General features: G+C 40.6%; 1 protein-coding gene across 6 annotated transcripts in view; it reads left to right on the top strand.

The window, feature by feature from the left end:
- Positions 1 to 242: 242 nt before the first annotated feature.
- Positions 243 to 18,903, top strand: part of LOC105251393 (putative transcription factor SOX-15) — a 54,161-nt gene continuing 35,500 nt past the window's right edge. For 2 of the 6 annotated variants that reach the window (XM_025415220.1, XM_020027542.2), the window contains exons 1-3: positions 4,052 to 4,255; positions 4,406 to 4,506; positions 14,137 to 14,249. The gene's annotated coding sequence lies outside the window, so the exon portion shown is untranslated. Of the gene's footprint in view, positions 262 to 3,751; positions 3,768 to 4,051; positions 4,256 to 4,405; positions 4,507 to 14,136; positions 14,254 to 18,903 lie in introns of those variants that run through there. The other 4 variants (XM_025415219.1, XM_011258193.3, XM_025415211.1 and 1 more) reach the window with 3 other exon arrangements.

Below are 18,903 nucleotides of genomic sequence, written 5' to 3'. Positions count from 1 at the left end.
TGAGTGTGTGTGTTCCCGGCGTCCCCGTCGTCGTCGTCGTAGACCGGCCTCGATATATGCGCTTCGTTTTTTCCCTTTGCCATCACCGCCTTGCGCTGCTGCTGCCGCTGCTGTTGCCTTCTCGGATCTTTTCCTTTCCCGCCCGTTCTGCTCTCCTCCGCCGCTCCCAAGAGCCCTTTTACGTTAAGCCGCACCGCGTGGCACATACACATACATGCGAGAACGACGACACGAAGAGATGGGACTGACTTTGGAGAACTGGTAAATAGCATAAACTCACTATGCCTTATTCTCTCCTCTTTCTCTCTCACTCGCTCTTCTCTTTAGTGGCGAATTTCGCGAATCTAGATTGCAAACGCGAAAAATCGACAGATAAATTAGATCATTCAAAATTAAAAAATTTGATGTAACATTGATTTATGTAATAACATACGATTAACATTAATATATATAGAGAGAGAAATATTAATTGTAATATTTGAGATATATTCTTATCAAATATTACAATTAATTATCTTAATAAATGATAAAAAGTAAAAATGCACACAGAATAAATAATGCAAGATAATTAGTAGTATTGCGTGATTACACGCGAGAACCTAAAATGTGTGCATCTATTTAAAAATTCGCCACTAAATGCCTTTTTGTTGCCTTTTCCTCTTTCGTCCTTGTCGCGTGAGCCCTTCGCCGACGCACGCACACTTTATCGCGTTTGTCATTCCACCCTCTTCGTTCTGTTTCGCACACACTCGACGGCGGTTCCTCTTCCTTCCTTCCGTCTTTCTCTTTCTCAGACACGCACATATATGCGAGCAAGCGCGTAATATATTTGCTCTCTCTCCCTCTTTCTCTTACACACACGCACGTAGCCGCTGCGTTGAGAAGCAGAATATGCGAATGCCGCGATACTATGTTATGCCTACGGATTGCGGGTCTGACATACTTTGTATGTTAATGCCACATAATGTCGGTTTTGTTCCTCTTTTCAGCATTTATTTGTTCGGCTCTCCCTCGCATGGCCGCTTTTGTCGCGAGCGTGGACACGACGTGATGCTCGTACCAGGTATCACTGTCTCCCGATCAATCTCATCATCTAATTCGTGAAAGAGATCGCTCAGATATTTAAAGAGCGAGGACTTGGAGTCGAAATGGCGAAATTTATCCCCTGGGAAGAGTCGCGCCACAAGAGCGAACCGAGATTGCAAGAAGACACGGTTACCTCAAAGCTTTTCTTTTTATTTAACTATTAAATGTATCCTCTCTTTCTTTCAAACGTGTGTAAAGCGATAAGTTAAAATGGAAAGTTTGAGCGACTCGTCATCGGGATTCATTGTTTCTGGACGACAAATCAGCGCCAGAATTCCCACAAGTCGACCGAGTAACGCACGATATAGACCTGTGATTTTACGTTGACAGGTGATGCGGTCTCGCGCGGAATTACCCTTCGCAATACGCGACCGCATCACGGCGGTGTCGCGCGAGCAAAGTGATACACCTCATCGCTATCGTACGGTCGGAAGAAAATGAGAAAGAGATACGGACGAAGAGGAGACGAGAAATGAGAAAAGGAGAGAAGGAGGAATTCGCCTTTATTGCCTGGCATGGGGCCCCTGTCTTTTAAAGTCGAAGACAGCCGAGGACATATAATTACACGCGAACCATTAAAAAAACAGAAAAATTAAACGAAACAACTGACCACAAAAGTAAAAAGTAAATTGTTACATGCAGCAAAACACTTGCAAAGTTGATTATCGAAAATAACCGTAACTTTTTACAGCGCAACAAGTAAACAACTAATAATTAACGAAGCCGTTGAGAGACATTAGTAGGATATGATTAATGAGACGAGACGACGCGAGTGACATAATCCAAGTTACGTGCGCATTGTAAAACGGCATTGAGAGGAAGGAACGAGCGGATCGAACGAGAGAATAGGCGGTAACAGCAACGACAACACACCGACAACTCGGCAGTAGCGAGTAAACGCAAAAGCACCCTCGCTCGGTCCGGCGCGATGCAAAGACGGGGTATAAATAAGCGGCTGTCGTTTGCGGAAGCAGAAAACGGGCAAAAGGACAGAAATAAAGAAGAAGTCGAGGAAGAAAGGGAGCCAGCGACGGAGAAAGGAATAAATAAGTCGGGGGAAGGCGAGCGCGCGGAGCGAAAAAAGAGCGAGAGGGCAAGAGAGAGGGAGAAGGAGAGAAGAGGCTCGGCAGCACCGGCAGTGGGTCCAGCTCTCAAGTCCCTTGTCGCTTTGCTCGACCAACGTCCCGATCTACTACTTTCGCGGTATACGATCGTCCTTTCGCATTGAAAGCTTTTATTTCCGCCGTGTACAAAAGTCGAGCCAGCAGCCTGGCAGGTGTCCCCGAGTCTCGTTATCCGTAGGACCACTTCTTTCGAATTATAGTACGGATTTAAGGACGCGTCAAAAATGAAATAAAGAGAGAGAGAAAGAGAAAGAGATGGGTAAATGATCACAATTTAATTGAATAATCTGAGAAATTTCAGTTGGTATCGAAGAATAAGAGATTTTCCGAGAGAGATTGAGGATAAAACAAACATATACGAGATGTCTTTTTTAAAATTTAATTTTCAAACTAGGCTTCCAATGTGTCAAAGACATTGAAGCGCGCGATAGGCAATTTAAAAGAAATATTCCGAATTCGTTAGAATCTACCATTGAGATTGCTAAGAGAACATTCTGTATGCGTGCGCCTGGTGTGTATATGTATATGTTGGGGACTGCGAACAGAGCAGAACGGAGCGGAACCGAATGAGAAACGGAACAGCGGCGAACGCAACGGAGAGAAGCGCGAGCTGACTGCGGCAGGGGCGCAGCATGTTTATTGGCGCATCTCCCAGTCTTAAATCTTTATGTTGTCTCCGCGACGGGGTCCGGCCGTCTCCTCTCCCTCCCCCCGGTTGGCGGGACAAGGACGGAGCGTCCGTGGCACCGGCTGCACGGGTAAGGGGGCGAGAGAAGGAGCGGTCGGACGAGAGGCTCGCAGGGCGCGCACAGGGAGAGATATATCTTCCCGGCGGAGTTTTGCGGTCGCGAAATCGAGTCAAGGGAGTCGGACAAACCGACGACCGAGGCGCGCATCCACCGCATTACGCACACAGAAGCCGCGATTTTAACGTGCCTCTAGAAATGGTCGCGCTCAGGGGGACTCGGCATCTCTCCCGATGCGCTGAGAGCGCATAGACGGGAATTATTAATGACCCCGGCTGCGCCGGGATGCATCTGCAAGCGAGCGTACGCGGGAAGACGCGTTTCGAACTTGCCTCCGGTAGCGCGCCCCGCTCGATTACGTCATCGCGGAGTCGATGCGAAACGGATGCGTAATGACTGCTGTCATTTACGATCTCAAGATCGTTCCCTCGCGGTATCTCTTCGACGCGTTACACTTGATAAATCTATCGTACAAGTCTAGAAGTATAGAGACGTGTTGATTTCCGACGTGTTATTTTCGATCGTATGAATTTACGATCTTTCGACGATAGGATTTTCAAATTTGAACAAACCGCGCGAAATATTCTCGACTACCTTCAGTCTTTACGTATCTCTCAGTCAGAGTCGGATGAACGCGTTTTCAACTCGCTCGGAAAACATATTCGTGACATATCTTGTGACAGCTCGTCGGGATGTTACAAGTGATATCATCGTTATTATCGAAATCGCATATAAAAACGTGCTAATCGGATGTCTCTGGCATAAGAATAAGTGAAGAAACGATCGACAGTGTTATGGACGACATCGGGGGGTGAGTTTGATAACTGATACATGTCGTTTATCGAATTATGCGTATTTAATTAATTTAATTAATCAAATGACAATAGTCTAAGCTTCTCAACCTTCTCGTGACTTTTGAGCGAAAATTAGCTTATCAATAATAGCGAAATATCTCGAAATTTGGTTATTTCGTGTAAATACGGGTTATAAATAGGTTATTCTCTTCTTTTGAAATTTTCATAATGGCGCGAATGCGCGCTCGGTCATGAATCTGCTCAATTTGCGAGAGGTGGCGCCACCGAAACGTGCGTAGGCGCCTAAAGTGTTTATAGATTTAGGTGTCTTGATTTGAAAAGTGTCGAAAAGTCAAGTTTCGCGATCTGACGATAAATATACGTGCAATTTCAATCGTTTGCCGCGGGATTTGTGACATTTGTACTGTATTATGTATATTGCATATCCAACTTGAAATGTATGATCGAAATAGTCGAGTATGAAGGAGATCCGAGAGGCTAAACGGTTAGTACGAATGGTTGAAGGAATTAACCTTAATACTTTGATATTTTGCTGCAAAGATAAATTGCAACTTGTGCATTTAATTAGACGATTGCTTCCACGAATCATAAATAATTAATTTTCTATCCCACTTCTTCTCTTTTGTTTTTCTAGATTCGATCGATACCGGTGCTTTGAGTAATTTTGGTGCGTCTCGACCGATGGAGATTACATCAGCGGAGCGATTATGCTGCATCACCCGGACATTGCGAAAGGTACGCTCAATATCGCATCATATGTCATTTCGAAGAAGGAGAGAAAAGAGAGAGACGCGGCATTTTGCGCCGTTTTCCGTGGAATTCCCGGTATCGGTTCGAGCGCTCGACACAAAGGTTTGACGATCCCCCGAGTAAGTGAAATATCATCGGCAATCATTCACGCGCGATCTTTATCACGCGCGGCCAACGTGATCCCTGACCCCACCGAACTCGGGAGCAGTTTTACGCCGAGCCCCCGCAGCGCGCGAATAAGACGCGCCGATTGCTAGGAGGGGAGGTCGTATCGTCGGTGGATCCCTGTGCGCGCACAGAGAAAAATGTATACTGCATTCAAGTAAATATTATTTAAGTATATCAAGTAAATATTATTTAAGTATATCATAAGTTTGCATATCCGCAAATATACAATATCGTAAGTTCACCACAAGCACTAAATTTAATTGAATATATTTTGAATTTTAGTAAGTGCAGTATTTTAATCAGGAATATTAAATCAAAAGAAAAATTTGCTTATTATAAAGAGTTAGTGTAAAGTAAGTTTGATTTTTCTTTGAAATATACAACTTTACAATAATTATTTCTTTACAAAAATTATTTCTTGAAGAGAAAAATTCTTCTTTCATGTATGATAATGAGATTTTCTAACACTCGTGATGAGTATATTTTGAGACTATTATCAAGAATAAATTCTTCGTTGGAGAAAACTATTACTTAAAAAAAGAAAAATAAACTGAATAATTGCTTTTCTTGGCAGTAGAATGACATTTTCCTCTGTATACGCACAGAGAAAAATGTATATTGTATTCAAGTAAATATTATTTATTTTAAATTTATCACAAGTTTGTATATCCACAATTATATCATAAATTCACCACAAGCATTAAATTTAATTGAATATATTCTGAATTTAGTAAGTGCAGTATTTTAGTCCAGAATATTAAATCAAAATCAAAATTTGATTTGCTTACTAGAAAGAGTTGGCGTAAAGTAAGTTTGATATTTTTTTATACAATTTTACAATATTCTTGAAGAGAAAATAAATTTTTTTTTTAGTACATGATAATGAGATTTTTAAACACTTGTGATGAGTATATTTTAAGATTGTTATCAAGAATATATTCTTTGTTGAAGAAAAACTATTACTTAAAAAAAAAAAAAAACTGAACCGCCTTTCTTGACAGTAGAATGATATTTTTCTCTGTGCACGCACAGAAAAAAATGTATACTGTATTCAAATAAATATTATTTATTTTAAATTTATCACAAGTTTGTATATCCGCAAATATATCACAAGTTCACCAAGCATTAAATTTAATTGAATATATTCTGAATTTTAGTAAGTGCAGTATTTTAGTCAAGAATATTAAATACAAATTTGGCGTAAAGTAAGTTTGATTTTTCTTTGATACAATTTTACAATATTCTTGAAGAGAAAATAAATTCTTCTTTTGAGTACATGATATTTTTTAACATTTGTGATGAGTATATTTTATGATTATTATCAAGAACATATTCTTTGTTGAAAAAAAAACTGTTACTTAAAAAAAGAAAAATGAACTGAATAATCGCTTTTCTTGCAGTAGAATGATATTTTTCTCTGTGCGAGAATCAAGGAATGTATACATGTAAACGCTCTTCCTCCCGAGGCGCGAATCCACGCAAGGATCGCGCTCGCTGGAAAAAGTATCTGCGACGTCGTATCCCGCACGCAGGGGCCCGATAAATAAGCTTTGGCATCTCGCGCCTTTCTTCCCATGCACGCTACAAGGGTAAGAGAGAGAGAGAGAGAGAGAGAGAGAGAGAGAGAGAAAGAAAGAGAGAGAGACAGAGACACGACTTCCGATATATTCGAGCATTTTATCCGCCAATCGTCGAGCCATCGCGGAATGCGATCGTTGGATAATAAAAGCGAGAATGGGAAATACAGTCTCGCCCTGGGATTTTGATAATCTGGAGTAGATTGGGAATTCCCTCCCTCGCTCCCTTCCCCTTTTTCTCTCCGTATTAGCGTTTTATCTGGCGTTTAGGGCACATTGGTCGATACCGATCTAACGTGGCGGATAGATGAAAAAGCTGTTTGGGTCTTATCTCGATGTTTACGCCTGTCTCGAGCCGCCTGTTGCTCATGAATAGAAGCCGAATCACGGCGAGACGCGCCGTCGGTTTCGCAAAATGATAATTAGGCTTTTTACGGTACACGGCCAATTCCAATCTACATTGTGTGTTTGAGGTGAATTCTTGCGCGGTAAGGAAATCGCGCAATACTTTTCGGGCCCACACGTTGCGAAAAAGTGAAATGTGTTGTACCATTGCGTTTCCATTGTTGTGTCACGGGGAGGCGTAAAACGGGGCAAGGTTGCATTCGCATGATTGTTTGGAAAAAAAATCCCATACACAAGTTCGATTCGCTCCCGAATCCTTTGTATTTACGCTAGATACGTCTATCGCTCTTATTGCATCTTATATTGCGCACTTATATGCGTCGATATAAATGATTAGCCGATGCACGAGAGACTCTCTCTAGATATTTTAATTTAATTATGTAGAGATCATTATTTTACCACGATTTAACACAAAATTATGCCAACGATATTAATTTTAGGAGCACTGCGCGACATTAAATCGGTGACATTAACTTTCTACGACGATCACGAGATGCGCGCCGTTCTTGACAAAAAATTATTCTGAAATACGCAATCTCTGTGGCGTAAATGAAGACGTTGCGGTAGAGAAAGAGAAGAAGGACGGATCGACAAGAGAGAGAGAGAAGGAGACCACGAATCCGCGTTTCTCATTGTGAAAATCTCAAGGATCCCTGACCTCCGGTGGCTGCTCGCTTTAATTACGTTTGTCATTTCATAGCCCGGTGTCTCATTATAAAGAAAGTTCGAGACATAACTCAGCACACTCGTTGCGAACCTAGGTGGCCTCTTTCTGGTAACGGCACTAACCAGCCCAACCAAACGACCAGCAGCAACCAACCAGCCGACCGACCAGAGTCATGAGCCCTCTTTTACCTTACGTATAGCCCTCCGCGTGCCTCTCTTCGCATCGCCGCTCTAGATCTTCGGATAAGAGCGAACACCATTTTAGCGGTTCCTTACACACCAGACATCCGCTCTTTTCCTATACGTATATGTGCATACGGCTCTCGGGAGAAGTTAGCTGCATTTTTTCCGCGCGAATGTGTCAAGCGGAGGGAAAGACGCGAAGGAAGGGGATGATGGACGGGAAGGCAGAAAGAGAGAAAGAGCGGTGTGTGGGAGAGAGGAACGAAGGAAAGGAAGGAATTAAAAAAAGGACAGGGACACATGGAGCCGAAACCTTCTAATGCACACCACGGATTCGTCGGTATGCGTGAGATCGAAGGAAGCAGAAAACGGGATAGCGTACCGTTTTGTTGTGGACGATAAGGGTTTCGCCCTTCCTTATATTCCTTGCAATCAGACCTAGCGTTACGTCAACAATCGCACGACCGATTCGATTGATTTCATCGACTTATATCTCGGCGTTTGTGGAGAAATTAAGTTAAAATACGCGTTGAGCAATTTTCACGCACAAGGTCGATATATCCATATGATTAGCAAATGTTGTTTAATTAATCGATATATCAATCTCTCTTCTTTCTTTTAAATTATTCATCACATTTAAATGTAGATATTTTGAAACTTATAAAAATTAAACACACATTCTCTGGATTTTCTCTGAATTTCACAAGCGGATGTCGTTTATCTGCAAAGTCTTCGCCGTTAACGTTACTTCGTCCGCGAGATACCTAATCGCGCATGCTTCATATTCAGGTTAATTTTGCATTTAATTGCAGATTTATCTGTTTGCGAGACCTATCCGCTATACAGTTAGAGCGATAATCAATCTCACCGGGAACGGTGAGAAGATCCACTTTAGGAGAACCGTCACTTTATAAAATTATGTGCTACAATATTATAGAGTCATATTTATAATTGTAGCAACGTAAGGAATAATTAATGCAGTATATAGAGCTAGCAGTTATAATTAAAGCACAGGAAATTGTGCGTGCATTTATTACAATTATAATATATTCAAATACGACTAGATGGTAAACAACAATTAGCACATTTGGATAATCGAATCTTTGGTCGAGGTTATTATAAGTTATATATCGAGAGACAATCGATACAAATACTTTTCTCTACAAATGTATACGATATATACAAAATATAGGCCTGTATCATAAATATACATCGGATATCGATTCGTCGGCCGAATCTAGACGTCGGCTTTTCGCTGCGAAATATCGTCGCTGTGGCAATTTTCCCGCGATTGACTCGCGTGCATGTAACTCGATTGCGATTTGCGTACGAATCCCGCCGGCTCGGCATTCGATCGCACATAAAATCTAGCTTTGCATGCTGATAAGAGGGTCCGGCGCACCTGTGTGTTGCACGTCACACTATGCCGCTCTCGCGTGTGCGTGCGTAACGCACACGTGTAAAAGAGACCTCGCCGCGCTATATTACACCTCTCCCCCTCCCCCCGTTTCCGACCGACCCTCTCCTTCGTCACCTCCTCCCTCTCGCGTTCTTTTTTCTCTCTCTTTTTCTCTTTCCTTCTCTCCTCTCCTCTAAGCGTGTCCGCGCGCACGCAGATCCCGCGTGTCGATGTGGGTACGGTTATTAGCCCAGAAAGCAAGGCCCCTGCTTCCGGTGTAGGCACTTCAGTTCGAGAGTTTCTTAACCCCTTCTTATACACGACTCTTGCTCGGCCTGGCCTGGCCTAAGACTCTGCCCCGGCTTGGCCTGCTGCACGGTTGCGGGTGGTAGCTAGCTAGGTACCGTAGAGGTACACGGCAGCTAGCTTATACAGGGTGTTCCGCGACGAATCTCGCTCGCAAACTCCTCCCGTGCAATCTGGAATTGTCATTTTTCCAGGGACATTTTTTTCAAAATGACTTTTGAAAAGCAATCGAATCGATTATTTCATTTTGGAAAATTATGTTAAAGAATGTTAAAAAATCGCGATGTATAGAGGTGTGCGATCGAGCGGGGATAACACCTTGAGACTCGTCGCGAAGAAACGATAAATGATATTTCTCGAACACTTTGCATGCAAACACTCTGTATATAGCAGATACACATCCCGCCGAGGTGAATTATCAACTGGTAAACCCGTCATTTTTCCAGGGACATTTTTTTAAAATGACTTTTGAATTGTAAAAGCAATCGAATCGATTATTTCATTTTAAAAAATTATGTTAAAAAATGTTAAAAAATCGCGAGGTATAGAGACGTGCGATCGAGTGGGGATAACACCTTGAGATTCGTCGCGAAGAAACGATAAATGATATTTCTCGAACACTTTGCATGCAAACACTCTGTATATAGCAGATACACATCCCGCCGAGGTGAATTATCAACTGGTAAACCCGTCATTTTTCCAGGGACATTTTTTTAAAATGACTTTTGAATTGTAAAAGCAATCGAATCGATTATTTCATTTTAAAAAATTATGTTAAAAAATGTTAAAAAATCGCGAGGTATAGAGGCGTGCGATCGAGTGGGGATAACATCTTGAGATTCGTCGCGAAGAAACGATAAATGATATTTCTCGAACACTTTGCATGCAAACACTCTGTATATAGCAGATACACATCCCGCCGAGGTGAATTATCAACTGGTAAACCCGTCATTTTTCCAGGGACATTTTTTTTAAAATGACTTTTGAATTGTAAAAGCAATCGAATCGATTATTTCATTTTAAAAAATTATGTTAAAAAATGTTAAAAAATCGCGATGTATAGAGGTGTGCGATCGAGCGGGAATAACACCTTGAGACTCGTCGCGAAGAAACGATAAATGATATTTCTCGAACACTTTGCATGCAAACACTCTGTATATAGCAGATACACATCCCGCCGAGGTGAATTATCAACTGGTAAACCCGTCATTTTTCCAGGGACATTTTTTTAAAATGACTTTTGAATTGTAAAAGCAATCGAATCGATTATTTCATTTTAAAAAATTATGTTAAAAAATGTTAAAAAATCGCGAGGTATAGAGGCGTGCGATCGAGTGGGGATAACATCTTGAGATTCGTCGCGAAGAAACGATAAATGATATTTCTCGAACACTTTGCATGCAAACACTTTGTATATAGCAGATATACATCCCGCCGAGGTGAATTATCAACTGATGAACCCGTCATTTTTCCAGGGACATTTTTTAAAAATGACTTTTGAATTGTAAAAGCAATCGAGTCGATTTGATTTTAGAAAATTATGTTAAAGAATGTTAAAAAATCGCGATGTATAGAGACGTGCGATCGAGCGGGGATAACATCTTGAGACTCGTCGCGAAGAAACGATAAATGATATTTCTCGAACACTTTGCATGCAAACACTCTGTATATAGCAGATATACATCTCGCCAGGGTGGATTATCAACTGGTGAACTCGTCATTTTTACCGCGATGGACCCGCGACCTGTCTCACCAGGAGCACTCGTAGATTTCGAGAGACACCGAACGATGCGCACGATTCCGATGCACGCGATCTCGATTATCCTACAGTAGCGATTCGCGATTGTATTAATTTATGGTCTAGAAATAAACGGCTCTATATCACAGGGTGATTGAAAAAGAATTTGAAGAAGCGATATTTTTATCGGAAAAATAACCGATAACATTTTCTGTTGATTTAAAATTTTGGAAAAATTGAAATCAAATTTAATCAACAATATGCGACTGAAATTGACGATTGATCAGAAAGAAAGAGAGAGAGAGAGAGACGGACAGATTTCTAGGCGGAACGAATTTTGCGGTACTCGTCGCGAAGTTCGTACAGCTGAGGCGTTCGCGGTCTTTCGAAAGTGATGACCCCGCGAGCGGTAAAGGTGCGTGCAGCTGCTTCCTCCTCGGAAAGCATTTTATACGTATGGAACAACACTAATGCGATGGAGATTAGCTTACCTGGGTTCCCATGAACTATTTTTGAGCTTAATCGTTGCGCTGATCTGCTGTTATACGCCGTACGAGGCGCTGCGTTGTAACAGATAATTACTTGCGTGGCGGGGGATAGACGTTCCTGGATCGTTAATGAGGCTCTCGGGAATATTATCGATGCGCGTACGGTAGCGTGCTTATAACCGCTCTTCTTTCCGAGGACCGACATTTTTCTCCTCCAACATTATCGTCGGGAAATCCTTTGTTTTTCCAACTGCAAATAATAAATATACATGTCGGATTCGTTTCTCGTTGCTCGCTTCGCGAGCTGAAGCAGCGATACTGGGATTTTTTAGTCTCGATTTTAAATTAAATCGTAAAAATCTTGCGATTGCAAATATGTATACAATCCGTCGAAAGATCGTTTTCTCTCTCTCTCGTCCGACACGTTTGTCATTCGCCGACGCGTATCGCGTCTGGGTCACAGGTGAGAGATTAAAGAATCGCTCCCGACTTCTCTCTCTCCAGTTGAGAGCTCATGTGGAAATGGGATCGTATTTGCACGCAACCGTAATGGTCGTCATCGATTTAAGATGCGTCGATATAACGTCCAATGTCAGATGGCATACGTTGATTGCTTTTCTCACGTGAATGATACAAAAAAAATGTACGCGATAATTATCCGTATTAGAATTTTAAAAGAACTTGGACTCGCGATATATGTGATCGTGACACGAATATTCCCCTGGCATGATTCGCGTAATTCGAATAATGGTCTCTCGCTAAAATCGCACGGCAAAAACTATTGCAACGTCGGAAGTGGCAATGCCCGGCAAGAACGTACGGTTCTCAAAGGGTTAATTGGGCATAGTAACTCTTCAGGTGACCAAGCTCCATGGGAGTGTGACGGAAAGAACCCGGTTTCGTGCGCGGAATTAAGTACAGTACCCACGTCTCTATTTATAACACCTTATAGACGAGCGTCTTATTCACCTTGCGACAGCGAAACATGGAATGTCCTTGCGGCATCGGCGTTCGTTACACCTCGCTAACAACGAAATGTCATCGTGCATCATCTCCCACGTTTCTTTCTATGCATTACGGATATCTCGGTATTTCAAAAATTATTAACATTATCTCATCGATCAATAAAATAACATCTTTATTCGTCAATATTTATTGGGAAAATAAAGAAAAATTTTACTCAATTTTTATATATCACAGAAAAAAAAGTGGTAAATCAAAACTTGTATACTTGAACTAACGCGTTCATTGTTTCGTATATACGCAACAATTTATAATCTTCCTAGAAGAATTTAATAATTTTAAATTTCCACAATATTATACTCTTATTTCAATATTATAATTGTCACCTCAAGAATATATAATTATTTAATTCTGCTTTAAAAAAATTATAATCTTTGATTTAAAAATGTTACTTCCTATCCAACATTGTTTCTTTTCTATTCGAGAAAATTAAATCATAAGAATATATTTTTCTCGATTCAACTACAATGTATAAAATGGCTACATTCAAGTAAGCAATTATTCAAGCAATTATATTTTTCTTTAATTAACGCAATATAATCTCATTTCAAGATTTCCATGTTAAAACTAAATATGTTTTCAAAACAAGAATGATCCTTTTTCTCTGTATTAAGATTATTGGAGACTGATTATTTAAAGACTGCGTGCTTCTATTTAAATCTATTTATAATACAAGATATTTTTTGAGTTTAAAATTATATTAATGTTTTAACGTGGCAACTTATTCGTATATATAAGAATATATTGTGCGTTCGTGCAACCTCGTATGCACGGTTTAATATCGATGACGTTGTACTGGGAACTCGAGCCTTCATTATACGCTGTCTTCAATCACGTGTGACAAATTATTCGCGCGTCACTTCCTTTAATGCATTGAAGAGATTTCCATGGGGTACGACCTTACAGTCTGACAGGGCCATGCCCAATTCTTTACAGTGTATTTCATGCGTTCACATGAAAAGGTAACGAAGTAATAAAATCAAAATGTAATTTATTAAAGCACAATATTCAAGATTTTAAATAAAAAAAATAGAAACTTATTTCGCAGTTGACTTCTTTTCAATTAAATTTCATCTAAAGGCTCTCAATTATTGGAACATTTAAAATCAAAAGAGAGATTAAAAAATAAATTTCAGTCTCTCGCAGAGTTTTTATTAAAGAGAAGGATCGGTTTCTCACGGTATCGACGACTCGCAGAATATAACGTAACAAGGATTTTATGAGGATATTTTTAGATGATGCGCGCGTGTTTGATTGAATTTTCAATCGTATCCAAGATTTTTCAATCCAGTGCGTTTCAAGGATGAAATGTCAAAATGGCAAGCAGCATCGCACGCGTCGCGCGATGTTCTCGCCGACAGTACATCGTGCGGTTCAGGTCAAGTCTCTCTCTCTCTCTCTCTCTTTCTCTCTCTTTCGGAATAGGATATATTAAAAGAAAAAAAAGTATCATCCTTGCGTGTCGGAGCCGCCGCTGAGGTCGAGGAGCAGCAGCACGACGCCACAGCACACGAGGCGGTCGTGCATAAGTCAGCACTCAGGATATTTCGTCATTTCCTGCTTCTCACGCGATACAATCTAAATTAACTATGTTCGCTTGGCTAGGCCTCCTCCCTCGCACGGAGAGTCTCGCATCTCTCAAGAAAATTTCTTATTTCCTAGCAAGGAGGGCCGCCGTCGTCGCCGCGCAAGGAACACGAGGGGACGCCGAGAGGACGAAGACGAGGAGGCTGAAGACCCGGGGCTTTCACAACGTTCCCGTTTTGCGCCGTCAAGTGAGTAAGTTGCCGCTAACGCATTCTCCACGACTCGGAAAATCGGTCTTTAATATCCTCGCTACCGGAAGAGAGATACGTCGCCCTGGTCGCGGAGAGAATCTCTCGTTTCCCTAAACTATCTCTATGATGAAAAAGAGGAAAAACGTATCGAGGCTGCAAAAAAATGATGCTTATGCGAAAATAAAAATCTCGCGCTGAGAAAAATTTTTTGATTGTATCAACAAGACGTATCTGATAGAAGGTATTTAAAAATTTCAGAATTTCTAGTTATCATAATAAAACTCGATTTTATAACTAGACTATTTAATTATCTTTTAATTTATTATATTTTTAATTATATTTTAATTTAAATTTCAGAATTTCTAGTTATCATAAAACTCGATTTTATAACTAGAACGTTTAATTGGTTTTACTACAAGGGGATTTGATTAGTATTTTCTAATTGGATGTATAAAACTTCTTGTTATATTAATTAAACAAGAACACAATAATGTTACTTTTTAAGTAAATTTAATATTATTAACAATTTGGCAAATTTAATAGGAAGGAGTTAATCATACTCACCTGCTAATTCCTAAAGGAATTCTGTCATCTACCAGATTTCTAATTAACGCAACCAGATTTTTTTTCTCAGTGCGATATTGAGGAAAAAATCTTCGGACGCTTCGCTGCGGTGTAAACAAAGTCTCGGCGCCGAAAGAAAAGTCGGAGCGACGCGGTTTATATTAATGCACCGACCCGTTGCCAACTCGACTGTGACTTTTGCGAATCGCGGAGGATTCTAATTTGTGCGCCTATCCTCGGGGAGAGGCCGTTTTACGGCTCGAACGAAGCAGCCGCGGAGGAAGTAGGGCGTAAAGTGCCTTGAACTTTGAACCGTGCTTCTTTTTTAAATGACGTGAATGGGAAATACGCAGTAATCTCTGTGTCAGCACCGTATAATTTATCAATATTCTTTGATCACGTCAAAACATTAATCTTAAGAGAATCAAAGTGGAAATTAAAGGAGATATTTTTAGATCGTCAACGACATTAATCTTTAAAAATTAAAAAGAGAAGGGAAGCACACGGCGCGTTTTTATCATTATTTTTTTATTTCGTGTGATAAAAATTTTCCCACGATATAACTGATCGTAAAACATCGCGTAGAGACTTTACTCTCATTCTAATATTTTATGTGTTTTGGAAATTAGGGGTACCGAATTCTTTTCCTTAGGTCTCTTTAGCTTCCCAGAAATATTTATTAAAGGCAAGTAGGTTACGCCGTTAAAGGCTTTAATTAATTCGAGATTACGGTGGGAGTTTTCACGCGCGGCTTCAATTTTGGCGAATGTCTGACCAGTGATGGGACGTATCACTTGACCGATGGTTTCTCGATCTTCCTCTCTTCCGCGTCGTATTCGCCATAAATTCTCATAAACGCGAGAAAAATTTGACATTTCCGATCAAATGAGATGCGCGATAATCGCGAGCTTTCGCAATTTTGTAATTACGATAGAGCGATTAAGTCGCATTTTTTTTTCTCGGAATCCGAGGTGATGGCGAACTTCAAAGAACGCGCGAAAGAAAGGAGATGATATCGGCAACGAGTGTGCGAAGCGCGGAAATATGCGCGGAGAGAACACGCGCGTGAATGGTAAAAAAGAAAGAGAGAGAGAGAGAGAAAGAGGTGCAACTACACGCGTTCGTAGAAAAAAAAACGAGGGATATACGGGTGTTTTGCATAAGACAAGCGTGCTTCCCCTGTTCGCCTTCGCTCAAGACAATGACAACTGATCACCGACGCGCCAGAACATCGGGTTATCGATCATCGCTATCCATCGTATCGACTATGGCTGATAATAATTATCGATATAGACGGTGCTTATCGAAAAGCAATCGATACATTGATCCTTTTCCCATCGCTCCCATATCGCGAGTCTCGCTCGTGGGTCGCGTGAAACGGGGCCGGGCAACGTCGCGTGACGTGTCGCGATGCACGCATACAGGCTCACGCACGCACGCACGACGACGCAAGGCAGGCTACGCGATCGGTCCCGCGGCAGTGGCGTTTCTAACAAATTAACGGCCGATATCTCTCGTCGTTTACCCTTCTTCCTTTGCCTTCTGGCTCCACCTCCCGGCCCCGGCTCCTCGCGAGAGGAGCGCGCGCGGGGCTCGCGGCCGCGTCGGGAGAGAGATCATTTTTGCCACGTATTTGCAAACTGAATAATAAATAGCACGGATGTACGTACGCGAAAGAGCGACGCGTTCCGCCTTCACGCAACTCGCGCTTGCCGCGGATTGGTCGCACCGGCCGCGAGGGGACGGCGATGTTCATTCCGTCGTCTCTCCTCCGCTCCGTGGACCTACTTTGTACACGCACACGCGCGTACACCACGGGTTGCACGTGCAAGATGAATTCGCGTGGAGGGGACACGTATGCACGCCGTTGTGTGCGCTGTTCTTTCTCTCTCTCCGCTCCCGTCGCGAGAGAAGCGGCATTCGGCTCCAACGAGTCCGTCTCCCTTGGTCCGCTTTATGTTCGTTCTCTCTCTCTCTCTCTCTCTCTCTCTCTCTCTCTCTCTCTCTCTCTCTCTCTCTCTCTCTCTCTCTCTCCCCCCGATCTCTCCCTCTCTCGCCTTTCTCTATTTCCCTCCATCGCTCGCTAGCTCTCTCTTTCTCTCCTTTTTCGATTTCCTCTTTTATCATCTTGCTGCGTTTGGTCTTGTAGATTGCGTAGATGCATTTTTATATTATCTCTCTTTTTTACATAATTGTATTTTTACTTCTATTATACATTATAAATTTTATTTTTTCTAAGAATTTTTTTTAATTTCCTCTTTTATCGTCTTGCTGCGCTTGGTCTTGTAGATTGCGTAGATGCATTTTTATATCATCTCTCTGTTTTACATAATTGTATATTTATTTTTAATATACATATAATATAGATTTTATTTTTTCTAAGAATTTTTTTCGATTTCTTTTTTTATCATCTTGCTGCGTTTGGTCTTGCAGATTGCGTAGATGCATTTTTATATCATCTCTCTTTTTTACATAATTGTTGTACATTTATTTTTATTATACATTATAGATTTTATTTTTTCTAAGAATTTTTTTCGATTTCTTTTTTTATTATCTTGCTGCGTTTGGTCTTGCAGATTGCGTAGATGCATTTTTATATCATCTCCCTTTTTTACATAATTGTTGTATATTTATTTTTATTATACATTATAGATTTTATTTTTTCTAAGAATTTTTTTCGATTTCCTCTTTTCGTCTTGCTGCATTTGGTCTTATAGATTGTGTAGATGCGATTTTATATCATCTCTCTTTTTTATATAATTGTTGTATATTTATTTTTATTATACATTATAGATTTTATTTTTTCTAAGAATTTTTTTCGATTTCCTCTTGTATCATCTTGCTATATTTGATCTTGCGTAGATTGCGTAGATGCGTTTATTTACCTATATTTCTATATAACTAATATATATTTCTATCTAACTTCTTCTTATTCTTGAAAAAATTCTTTCGAAAAGATACAATAAATATCTGTTCTCCTGTGTGCGTCCATTTCTCTTTTCGATCTTTACGGACCAAAAGTATACGTGCCTGCGTAACCACAAACGAATACACATTTATTCTCCGACAAATGCTTTGTTCAATGGGTTCTGTTCTCGTTGCATCCCTAAATCTAAACCTGTCACTTAACGAGCAAAAAAAAGAAATGTCAGCGAGAAATGCTTTGCAGGAATTTAGAAATATCAAGGAAATTAATATTATTAATGATAATAATACGCCTGAAAACAGACTGGCATCTGGTTACAAACATCCGATCTTTGTTAGAATTTTCCAAATTCGAAATTGTAATAATAATAACTTGAAATGCCAGAGAGAAGGAGATTAATTGCAAAGACATCAGATTTAAGAGATATAAATTCGATTAGCGAAAAATAAATATTTAATAATTTTTTTATCGACGTGCGCACGAGCGAAGGAAAATACTCGGCATTGAAAAGGTAATATCGCTGAAGGGATTGATAATAAGAAGCAACACGCGGAATATCAATGATAATACGCGAGCGCGTTCCCGTCATGGCTGTAGAGACTTCATTTCGTTTTAGGGATTGTTCGAATAGCATAAATATTTATGCGCGTACGCAAGCATTACGCGCTTGCCAGCGCATTAACGAGCACAATGCACTTATATCGTTTCATATACATACCAACTGCTCAGGTGAGTGACGGCCGCCCGAGCGTGTGATGTTTTTCTCAGTTTACTTTACGGTTCTCCGGGGATGTCGCTTTCTTCCGTATATCATCGCTTCTCTCGCGTTCCGCATCTCTACTTTTATACATCATCTTGAAGGGTAATAATATACAGGGTGTTTCTTAATAAGCGAAAGATTTTAGGAGATGAGTCTTTGTTAAATTAAGGGGGCTTTTTAGTTTTTTCTCAAATTTGGAACAAGTAGAGAAATGAAATTAGTTAGATGCTGTCTACTAGTAAAAAGGTTATTTATTAATAAATCAAAGAATTAGGCTCTACATGTATTAAACAACACGATAAGAAACTAGCAAATAAGAGTCACCGCGGATGATAGTGCATAAAAGTTTTCTTCAATTATTCGCGAAAATTTAAACGTGCACAAAGCATATACATATATTT

Source organism: Camponotus floridanus, unplaced genomic scaffold (genome assembly GCF_003227725.1).
Source record: "Camponotus floridanus strain SB8 unplaced genomic scaffold, Cflo_v7.5 scaffold1, whole genome shotgun sequence".
NCBI lineage: Eukaryota > Metazoa > Arthropoda > Insecta > Hymenoptera > Formicidae > Camponotus > Camponotus floridanus.
Note: the sequence above shows the minus strand (reverse complement) of the source record. Positions and strands in the feature narration are given on the sequence as shown.